The 10,705-nt window shown below is 37.0% G+C and overlaps 1 long non-coding RNA gene across 1 annotated transcript; it reads right to left on the bottom strand.

Moving 5' to 3' along the window:
* On the bottom strand, window positions 2,600-10,338 carry LOC110265639. Its single transcript, XR_002351814.1, has 3 exons — window positions 10,329-10,338; window positions 9,242-9,244; window positions 2,600-2,677 (listed from the first exon to the last, which is right to left on the bottom strand). It is a non-coding gene; the product is annotated as an uncharacterized LOC110265639 (long non-coding RNA).

The following is a 10,705-nucleotide window of genomic DNA, read 5'->3' as shown; positions in this document are numbered from 1 at the left end:
CCCAACAAGCGCTCTTTTAATGTCACTAGCTTGACATCCTCTGTGCTTGCTTATTTCAGATTCTGAGCCTTCTTCTCCTTGTCCCATTGTCCAACTAAGTGAGGCTTTGCTTCCTTCTTACTTGTTTCTGTGAGGTTTTTGGCTAATTATTCTATTTGCTTCTCAATTCTCCCGAGTAGGTCCTCATAGTGTTTGTTCATCCTTTTTAGATGTGTCATCATTCTCTCTACTCCACTTTCTAGATTGGAAATCCTTTGAGAATTCTGTGAGATGGTGTGGTGATGTTGTTGCAAATTTGAGATTGTGTCACTGGGCAGTGAGCTTAAAGATCTCTCAATAGAAATTTGCTTGGAGAGCTGCCCAATCTGACTCTCCAGGATCTTCAATGAGGCTTCCTGGTTTTTGTTTGTTATTTCTTGGTGTTCCATCATTTTCTCTATTAAGACCCCCAAATTGGTGGTCCTATGATAGTGTTGTGAAGGTTGTTGGTTGAGAGGTATCTGAGGTTGGAAGGGTGGGCCGTATGGTTTTTGCAAGTTTGGGAAATGGTTGTTGTAGTTGAAGTTCCTTGGTCTTTGGTTTTGGTTCTCAACCCCCCTCCCATTAGAATGAGTTCTCCAAGGTGGATTGTACACATCATTCTGAGGCCTGTTCTGAAGCATGCTAGAGTGATTGCTTGGAGCTTGTAGTTGCTCATAGCTTTGTTGCTCTCGGTTAATGGCCCCAGAGCTTTGTTCAGCTTGATTACACCCATACGAGCTTTGAGTCAGGTTGTATGTATGTACTACAGCATGTCTCAACTCAATGATTTTTTTAGCCATCATATCTAATTGTTGTAGAGTCTGCTGATGCATCTGCTTGTTTTGGCTTATTACTGCACGAGCACTTTCAATTTCTTTCTCCAAGGGATGCACTTCTGCCTCTTGCTTAACAACTCCTTGTGATGGGTTAAATTTGACTAGGAGTCCATTCATCAGTTCTTCCCATCCGATAATGCTTCCTTGTGGAAAGGCTTCAAACCATTGGGTAACATCATTCATGGCTATGGATAGTTGCTTCGAACCATGGGTTACATTATCGTCTATGGTGGGGGTATTATTCTCATGATTGCTCGAATTTGTTGAGTTCCCTTCCATGATCTGCACAGTCACAATCAATTCAAGTGAAGACAGAGCATATTCAGACCAGGATATGATTGAAGGATCAGTTGACACAAAGCATCAAACAGTGGGCAAACTTGAGAGGGTAATGAATGAAAACCACTCCTCTCGTTTGTTTTTCAAACTATGAAAATCATATCCAGCAGGATGAGCCAAGGAAATTTCACTCCATTGCTAGAATGAGGTTTCTATTAGCTCAGGCAAAACTTCAAACAGTTAGTGGGTTAGTCAAAAATTAAAGAAAAAGTGCTTGATCTAGATCACCACCTCACTTAATCATTGTCAATCTAATCAATCCCCGGCAACGGCGCCAAAAACTTGATGAGATATTTTGGAGGCAATATAAATCTCTTCCAAAACACCCAAAACTAACCGGCAAGTGCACCGGGTCGTATCAAGTAATAAAAACTCACGGGAGTGAGGTCGATCCCACAGGGATTGAAGGATTGAGCAATTTTAGTTTAGTGGTTGATTTAGTCAAGTAAATCAAGATTTGGTTGATGGTTTTGTGACTTGCAGAAATAAATTGCATTGAAGTAAAGAGAACGAGAAATAAATGGCTGAAACTTAAAGAACAAGAAATTAAATGGCAGAAACTTAGAGTGCAAGAAAAGTAAATTGCAGAAATTTAAATTGCAAGAAATGTAAATTACTGGAAATGTAAAGGGGATTGGGATGTGGATTTGCAGAAATTAAACAAGGAAAAGTGAAATTGCATCAAACGGAAGAGTAAAAGGGAATTGGGGTTGAACCGGATATGAAGCAGAAAAGTAAATGAACATAAAAAGCAGTAAATAGAGAATTGAAATGGGAATTTAGATCTCAGGACCCAGAGACTAGAAAACTAAGTCTAGATCCAACAAGACAATTGCAAGGGAATTGTAAATTGCAAAGAAAAGAGATGAAGAACAATGAACCGGAAATGAAATTCAATTAACAGTAAAGAAATAGAGAGATCCAAGATTGAGATTGAAACAGAATTTCTTCAACTCTCCAATCCAAGATCCAAGACAAAAGTAAAATGAAATTTTAAAGCAATGGAAACAAAGAAATTAAAGTTCACTCAAGTTCAAAAGCTCTCCGAAAACTATTATGAAAATTCTAAAAGGAAAGCTCTCCAAATAACTTGAATTCTATCCTATTTATACACTTTCCAAAATGATCTTCAAGCCTTGAGTTGGGCCTTTGTTCTTGGTGGAATTGGGTTGAAAGAGGCCTTGGTTGATTGCTCTTGAAGTTTGAAGAAGAACCGAAGTGAACCAATTGAACCGGTTTTGAAGTTAGCCAAAGTTGGTCCCAACGTTAGGGCCAAAGTTAGGGGTCTAACGTTGACCCTAACTTTTCATAGCAGCAAGCATAATTCTCTGGTTTGGACGTTGGTGCCAACGTTAGGGGTCTAACTTTGACCCTACCGTTGGCCTTGCTTAGTGCTAGTGGCGCCAACGTTAGCCTCCAAGTTAGGGGGCTAACGTTGGGGCTAACTTCATGCCTCCAGGATCAACTTCCATTCTTCACTTCTAGCCATTCCTCTTTGCGTCAACCTTTCTCCAAGCTTTCTTCACCTATCATTAATCAACCAAACTAATCAAAGCTATGCTCAAAATCATGAGATATTCATTCTTTCATAATATGCAACAAATATAGCACAAAACCTCATGAAATGGCATGAATTCATATATGGTTGGTTCAATCAAGGGAAACATGAAAATTTACTCAATTAGCTTGCTTGTAGCTCAAGAAAGTGCATAATTCTAAGGAAAACTAAGGAAAAAGACTAGCTAAAATAGGCTAAGATGACTTGTCATCACTTAACAGTATCACAGATCTGCAAGAATTCAGTTAAGAACTGAAAGGGATCTTTGGATTGAAGTCCATAAAACTTACAATTCTGTTGCATCAGAGAAACTAGTTGAGGCTTCAGCTCAAAATTGTTTGCTCCAATGGCAGGGATTGAGATGCTTCTTCCATGTAAATTGGAATTAGGTGCAGTAAAGTCACCAAGCATCTTCCTTGCATTGTTATTATTTTCGGCCATGCCTCCTTCTTTTTCGAAAATTTCTATCAGATTTTCTCCAGAGAGTTGTGCTTTAGCTTCCCCTAGCTTCCTCTTCAGAGTCTTTTCAGGTTCAGGATCAGCCTCAACAAGAATGTTTTTATCCTTGTTCCTGCTCATATGAAAAAGAATAAAACAGAAAAGAAAATATGGAATCCTCTATGTCACACTATAGAGATTCCTTTATGTGAGTAGAAGAAGATATGAATAGAAGAAGGAGAATCCAAACACAAGGGTGAGGAGTAGGTTCGAATTCTTGGGTGAAAAAGGGGTGTTAGTAGATGAATAAATAAATAGAAGGAGGTGAAGGAGAAGAATTTTTGAAAATTAGATAAAATAAAATAAAAGAATTTTTGTTTTAAAATTAAAAATTCAAAAATTAAGCAAGGAAAATTAAATCAAATTAAATTAAATTTAAAACAAATAGTTAATTAAAAAGGAAATTTTAGAAAAAGGGGAAGGTGAATTTCAAAAATTAGAGAGAGAGAATTAGTTAGGTAGTTTTGAAAAAGATATGATTGAAACAAAAGGATAGGATTAATTGAAAAAGATTTGAAAATTAATTTTGAAAAGATAAGAAGTTAGAAAAGATTTTGAAATTGATTTTGAAAAAGATATGATTGAAACTTAATTTGAAAAAGATTTAAAAAAAGAAATTTGAAAAGATTTGATTTTTGAAATCAAAGTTGATTACTTGACTAACAAGAAACTAAAAAGATATGATTCTAGAGTTTAAAGATTGAACCTTTCTTATTAGGCAAGTAACAAACTTAAAAATTTTGAATCAATCACATTAATTGTTAGCATTAATTCCGAAAATATGAAATAAAAATAAGAAAAAAATTTTGAAAATAATTTTGAAAGTTTCGAAATTTATAAAAGAAAAATGAAAAAGATTTGATTTTTGAAAAAGATTTGAAAAAGATAAAATTTTTAAATTGAAAATTTGATTTGACTCATAAGAAACAACTAAATTTTAAAAAGTTTTGAAAAAGTCAACTCAAATTTTCGAAAATTTATGAGAGAATAAGGGAAAGATATTTTTTTATTTTTTTTTTGGATTTTAATAAAGAAAGAGAAAAACATAAAAAAGACTCAAGACATAAAAATTTTGGATCAAAACAAAGGAAACATGCAAGAACACTTTGAATGCAAAGATTAACACCAAGAACACTTTGAAGATCATGATGAACATCAAGTATGTATTTTTGAAAATTTTCAAGAAAAGAAGAACATGCAAGACACCAAACTTAGAAATTTTCAAACTTTAGACACTAACAAATTAAAAATGCATATGAAAAACTAGAAAAGACACAAAACAAGAAAATAATGAAGATCAAACAAGAAGACTGGCCAAGAACAACTTGAAGATCATCAAGAATGCAATGCATGAAATTTTCGAAAATAGTTTTCAGAAAATTAAAAAGATGCAATTGACACCAAACTTAAAACCTGACTGTAGACTCAAACAAGAAACACAAAATATTTTTGATTTTATGATTTTATTAAAAATATTTTTTTGTATTTTTTTCGAAAATAAGAAATAAAAAGCTTGAAAATAAAATAAAATTACCTAATCTGAGTAACAAGATGAATCGTCAGTTGTCCAAACTCGAACAATGCCCGACAACAGCGCCAAAAACTTGGTACGCAGAAATTGTGACGGTTCCATTCGTTGGTAATGGTGCTAAAAACTCAATACGCACGTTCATGATCTTAGTTCTTTGTCACAACTTCGCACAACTAACCAGCAAGTGCACTGGGTCGTCCAAGTAATAAACCTTACGTGAGTAAGGGTCGATCCCACGGAGATTGTCGGCTTGAAGCAAACTATGGTCACCTTGTAAATCTCAGTCAGGTGGATTCAATTGATTATAGAGATTTAATAATTAAAAGATAAATAAAATATAAAATAAAGATAGTGATACTTATGTAATTCATTGGTGAGAAATTCATTGGTGAGAATTACAAAAGGAAGCTTGCTGAGGAGAGACCAAAACAGGGGACAATAGCTGAATCTTCTCCCCCCTTGAGGTCATTCCTCTAAACAAACTGGAAGAAGAGGAAAAAGGTGAAGAACAACATGTAAAGCTAATGACACTAAAAGAGCGTTTGTTGGTGGCAAATCTTATATCGTTTTGAAGCCCCAGATGTTAGCTTTCCAACGCAACTGGAACCGCATCATTTGAACCTCTGTAGCTCAAGTTATGACCGATTAAGTGCGAAGAGGTCGGCTTGACAGCTTTTGCGATTCCTTCATTTCTTCATGAGTTCTCCATTTTTACATGCTTTTCCTTCATTCCCTTGATCCAATCCTTGCCTCATAAACCTGAAATCACTTAACAAACATATCAAGGCATCTAATGGAATCAAAGGTAAATCAAGATTAAACAATTAAGGGCCTAAAAAGTATGTTTTCACACTTAAGCACAAATTAGGAGACAATCATGAAACCATACTATTTCATTGAATAATTGTGGGTAAAAGGTCATAAAATTTCCTAAATTAACCACAAGATAAACCCTACAAATGGGGTTTATCAACCTCCCCACACTTAAACCAAGCATGTCCTTATGCTTAAACCAAGAAAGAACAAAGGGTATCAATATTTATTCAATGTAAACTAATCTAAATGCAAACTAAACTATATGCAACTATCTACATGAATGCAATGGCTTGGTGGTGCGCAGAAATCGTGACGGTTCCATTCCTTGGTAACGTCGCTAAAAACTCAATACGCACGTTCGTGATCTTAGTTCTTTGTCACAACTTCGCACAACTAACCAGCAGGTGCACTGGGTCGTCCAAGTAATAAACCTTACGTGAGTAAGGGTTGATCCCACGGAGATTGTCGGCTTGAAGCAAACTATGGTCACCTTGTAAATCTCAGTCAGGCAGATTCAATTGATTATAGAGATTTAATAATTAAAAGATAAATAAAATATAAAATAAAGATAGTGATACTTATATAATTCATTGGTTAGAATTTCAGATAAGCGTATAGAGATGCGTTCGTTCCTCCTGAACCTCTGCTTTCCTATTATCTTCATCCAATCATTCATACTCCTTTCTATGGCAAGCTGTATATTAGGCATCACCGTTGTCAATGGCTACATCCTGTCCTTTCAGTGAAAATGGTCCAATGCGCTGTCACTGCATGACTAATCATTTGTCGGTTCTCGATCATACTGGAATAGGATCCATTGATCCTTTTGCGTCTGTCACTACGCCCAGCACTCGCGAGTTTGAAGCTCGTCGCAGCTATCCCTTCCCAGATCCTACTCGAAGTACCACAGAGAAGGTTTAGACTTTCCAGATCTCAAGAATGGCCGTCCATGGATTCTAACTTATACCACGAAGATTTTGATTAAGGAATCCCAGAGATACTCATTCAATCTAAGGTAGAACGGAAGTGGTTGTCAGGCACGCGTTCATAGGTTGGGAATGATGATAACTGTCACGATCATCACATTCATATTGAAGTGCGAATGAATATCTTAGAATCAGAATAAGCTTGAATTGAATAGAAAAATGATAGTACTTTGTATTAATTTATGAGGAACAGCAGAGCTCCACACCTTAATCTATGGTGTGTAGAAACTCTACCGTTGAAAATACATAAGTGATCATGGAGTTCATTGGTCTCGGCCCTAGAGGGGAACCGGAGTAACCAAGACTTTGAATACAATAATAAAAAGTCCTATTTATACTAAACTAGTTACTAGGGTTTACAAAAATGAGTAAATGATGCAGAAATCTATTTACACGTGTAGAGGCTTCTCTTGGAGTTGAACGCCAGTTTGTAACCTGTTTCTGGCGTTTAACTCCACTTTGCAACCTGTTTCTGGCGTTTAACTCCAAAATGCAGCATGGAACTGGCGTTGAATGCCAGTTTGTGTCATCTAAACTCGGGCAAAGTATAAACTATTATATATTTCTGGAAAGCCCTGGATGTCTAATTTCCAACGCAATTGAGAGCACGCCATTTGGAGTTTTGTAGCTCCAGAAAATTCACTTTGAGTGCAGGGAGGTCAGAATCCAACATCATCTGCAGTCCTTCTTCAACCTCTGAATCTGATTTTTGCTCAAGTCCCTCAATTTCAGCCAGAAAATACCTGAAATCACAGAAAAAATATATATATATATATATAAGCACAAGGGCCAAAGGTATTAACAACCATGCCAAACCACAATTGAATTGAGCTATTAAATATTTTTACAAACTTGCACGAAGAATGATGATCATAGGTGAAAACATGTAATTGAGCATCAAACCCTCACCGGATGTGTTTGCACTCTATTCGCTCAAGTGTTTAGGGTTGATTTTCTCAATTCTCCCCTAGTCATGCTTTCCAAGATTTGTTTCTCTTCTAACAATCGACATTTATTTTATGCACGCATACACATATCATGAGGTCTTTTCATTAGGCTGTAATGGGGCTAGGGTCAAGGTAGGATGCATATTTGGTTAAGTGAGCTTGAAATTTGAATCTTTGATAAGCTTAGACTTCCCACCTAACCTATGACATCCTATACAATTAAGTTCTAACCTAGCTACCCATCTTTCACTTTCACATACTCATGCATTTTCTTTTCATTTCACAACTCTTATGCATTGATTTTATTGAGCTTCGCTTTGCTTTGGGACATTTTGTCCCCTTTTTATTTCTTTTTCTATTTTTTCTTTTCTTTTCCATATATTTTTTTCTTTTTCTTTTGTCTTTCTCATTTTTTTTCTATATGCAAGAACATCAATGCATAAGGTCTATACATTTAATCAATACATGATCATGTACCCAATTCCCAATATTTACAACAAAATACAAAACTACCCTTTTATTCACCCAATGTCCCAAGTTTTCCCACACTTGAATGATACACACACTAGCCTAAGCTAATCAAAGATCCAAATAAAGGATATTTATTATTTTTTCGCTTTAAGGCTTGTAATGTGCTAAAATTAGAGAATAAGTGGGTTAAGCGTAGGCTCAAATTGACTAATAATGGAAGATAAAAGGTAAGGCTTTTTGGGTAAGTAAGCTAAATGAAATGATGGCCTCAATCACATAAATGCATAAATACACAAAATAATGGACATAAAGAATCAAACAAATCAAAGATTATAATCATAGAAAGAAAATAATGCACACAAGAAGGAAAAATAAGTGGTTATAAGATGTAACCACACCATTAGGCTCAAATCTCACTTGCTTGTGTTCTTAGCTCAAAAATCATGTTCCACAATATATATATAGTTTAGGCAAGTTTAATGAAAGGTTTTCACTCAAATCAATTGAGGTTCCCTATAGATAGAAATCTTGAAAAATTCCATTATTTTGACTAAGCTTATTGTGTATATGTATGCGAAAATAAGAAAATGCAAGTAAAAATCCTAAAAACCTAGAATGGAATGCAAAAGTGTTGAGATTAGAAACTTGTCACCCAAAATCGCCGATCGGTTGGATGACCTCCCCACACTTGAGATCAAGCATCATCCCCGATGCTAATTCTAAGGCTCAGGGAGAGGCACATCGGTCGGCTCTGGCTCTGGCTTGGGCTGTCGCTGAGGTGTCTCCTGGGTAGCCTGGGTCTGTGGTGGTGCCTCCATGTGAACCGGCTCCTCCTCATGTGTATCCTCATCATGTAAATCCTCATGCCCCTCCTCATGGGCCTCCTCATCTGAATCAGAGGACTTTGGAAGAGGGGGCAGCTCAAATCCTTGGGCCATAAACATCTGGTCAATCCGGTCTAGGCGACGTATGAGCTGGCACTTGCTGCGCTCCATGAACCAGAAAAGACGCTGAACCAGTAAGTAGGTTGGCTGAGGCGCTGGTGGTGGTGGTAAAGGAATAGCTGCTGCTGCTGATGTAGATGCCTTTGCTGGGGCTGATGACGAAGAGGGTCCAGCTCCCTCAACTGTTGCTCTAGCCTGAGATCGGCACCGGGAGGAAGGCTTATCGGTCACCCAGGACCCCCATGGAATGGTCACCGGCTCCTTCTCAGGGACGACGGGTGGGGGTGGCGACACGTCCTCCGGTAGCCACTGAACACTGGCCCGTTGAAGCCATCTATGTGACAAGGATGGGAAATGGAAAGGATCCTCTGATGTGGGCCCGCCACATGAACCGCCTGATCAGCCGGGAGAAATAGACCTCCTTCCCCTCTAGCACACAGCTGATCAGGATCAGCATAGCAACGGGGATCTCCGAGAAGTGGGTGGTCGGCATGAGGTAGTGGGCGAAAATCTGCTGCCATGTCTTGGCCTCTCTACTCAGATAGGTAAAGCGCATCTCCTTGTGTGCCTTGTTGTCCGCATCCATAACCTAGGGAGCCTCCAGGGTGGCCACCACTGCCCTCAAAGTATAAAAAGGGGACAAAATGCCCCAAAGCAAAGCGAAGCTCAATAAAATCAATGCATATGAGTTGTGAAATGAAAAGAAAATACATGAGTATGTGAAAGTGAAAGATGGGTAGCTAGGTTAGAACTTAATTGTATAGGATGTCATAGGTTAGGTGGGAAGTCTAAGCTTATCAAAGATTCAAATTTCAAGCTCACTTAACCAAATATGCATCCTACCTTGACCCTAGCCCCATTACAACCCAATGAAAAGACCTCATGATATGTGTATGCGTGCATGAAATAAATGTCGATTGTTAGAAGAAAAACAAATCTTGGAAAGCATGATTAGGGGAGAATTGAGAGAATCAACCCTAAACACTTGAGCGAATAGAGTGCAAACACATCCGGTGAGGGTTTGATGCTCAATTACATGTTTTCACCTATGATCATCATTCTTCATGCAAGTTTGTAAAAATATTTAATAGCTCAATTTAATTGTGGTTTGGCATGGTTGTTAATACCTTTGGCCCTTGTGCTTATATATATATATATATATATTCTTGGAAATTGATTTATTTTGACCAAGCAATTGCATTCATGTAGATAGTAGCATATAGCTTAGTTTGCATTTAGATTAGTTTACATTAAATAAATGTTGATACCTTTTGTTCTTTCTTGGTTTAAGCATGAGGACATGCTTGGTTTAAGTGTGGGGAGGTTGATAAACCCCCTTTGTAGGGTTTATCTTGTATTGAATTTAGAGCATTTTGATAACCTTTCTTCACATTTATTCAATGAAATATCATGATTTTGTGATTGATCCCTTATTTGTGCTTAAATGTGAAAACATGTTTTCACACTTAAGCACAAATTAGGAGACAATCATGAAACCATACTATTTCATTGAATAAATGTTGGTAAAAGATCATAAAATTCCCTAAATTAAGCACAAGATAAACTCTACAAATGGAGTTTATCAGCAACCCAACCGTAGGTAACATTTCATTGCTTTGTTTACTTTCTCTGTCTGCTTTGTTTAATTTCAATAAATTGGCATATGATTACGTTCTAAGTTTGGTGTTGCCATGCAACAATTTGTTTTCAATCCCTCTAGATGATTGCATCAATTCTAATTGAAAGTGTCACACTAAG

This window comes from Arachis ipaensis, chromosome B08 (assembly GCF_000816755.2).
Source record: "Arachis ipaensis cultivar K30076 chromosome B08, Araip1.1, whole genome shotgun sequence".
In the NCBI taxonomy this organism is placed as follows: domain Eukaryota; kingdom Viridiplantae; phylum Streptophyta; class Magnoliopsida; order Fabales; family Fabaceae; genus Arachis; species Arachis ipaensis.
This window is presented reverse-complemented; position numbering and strand designations above follow the sequence as displayed.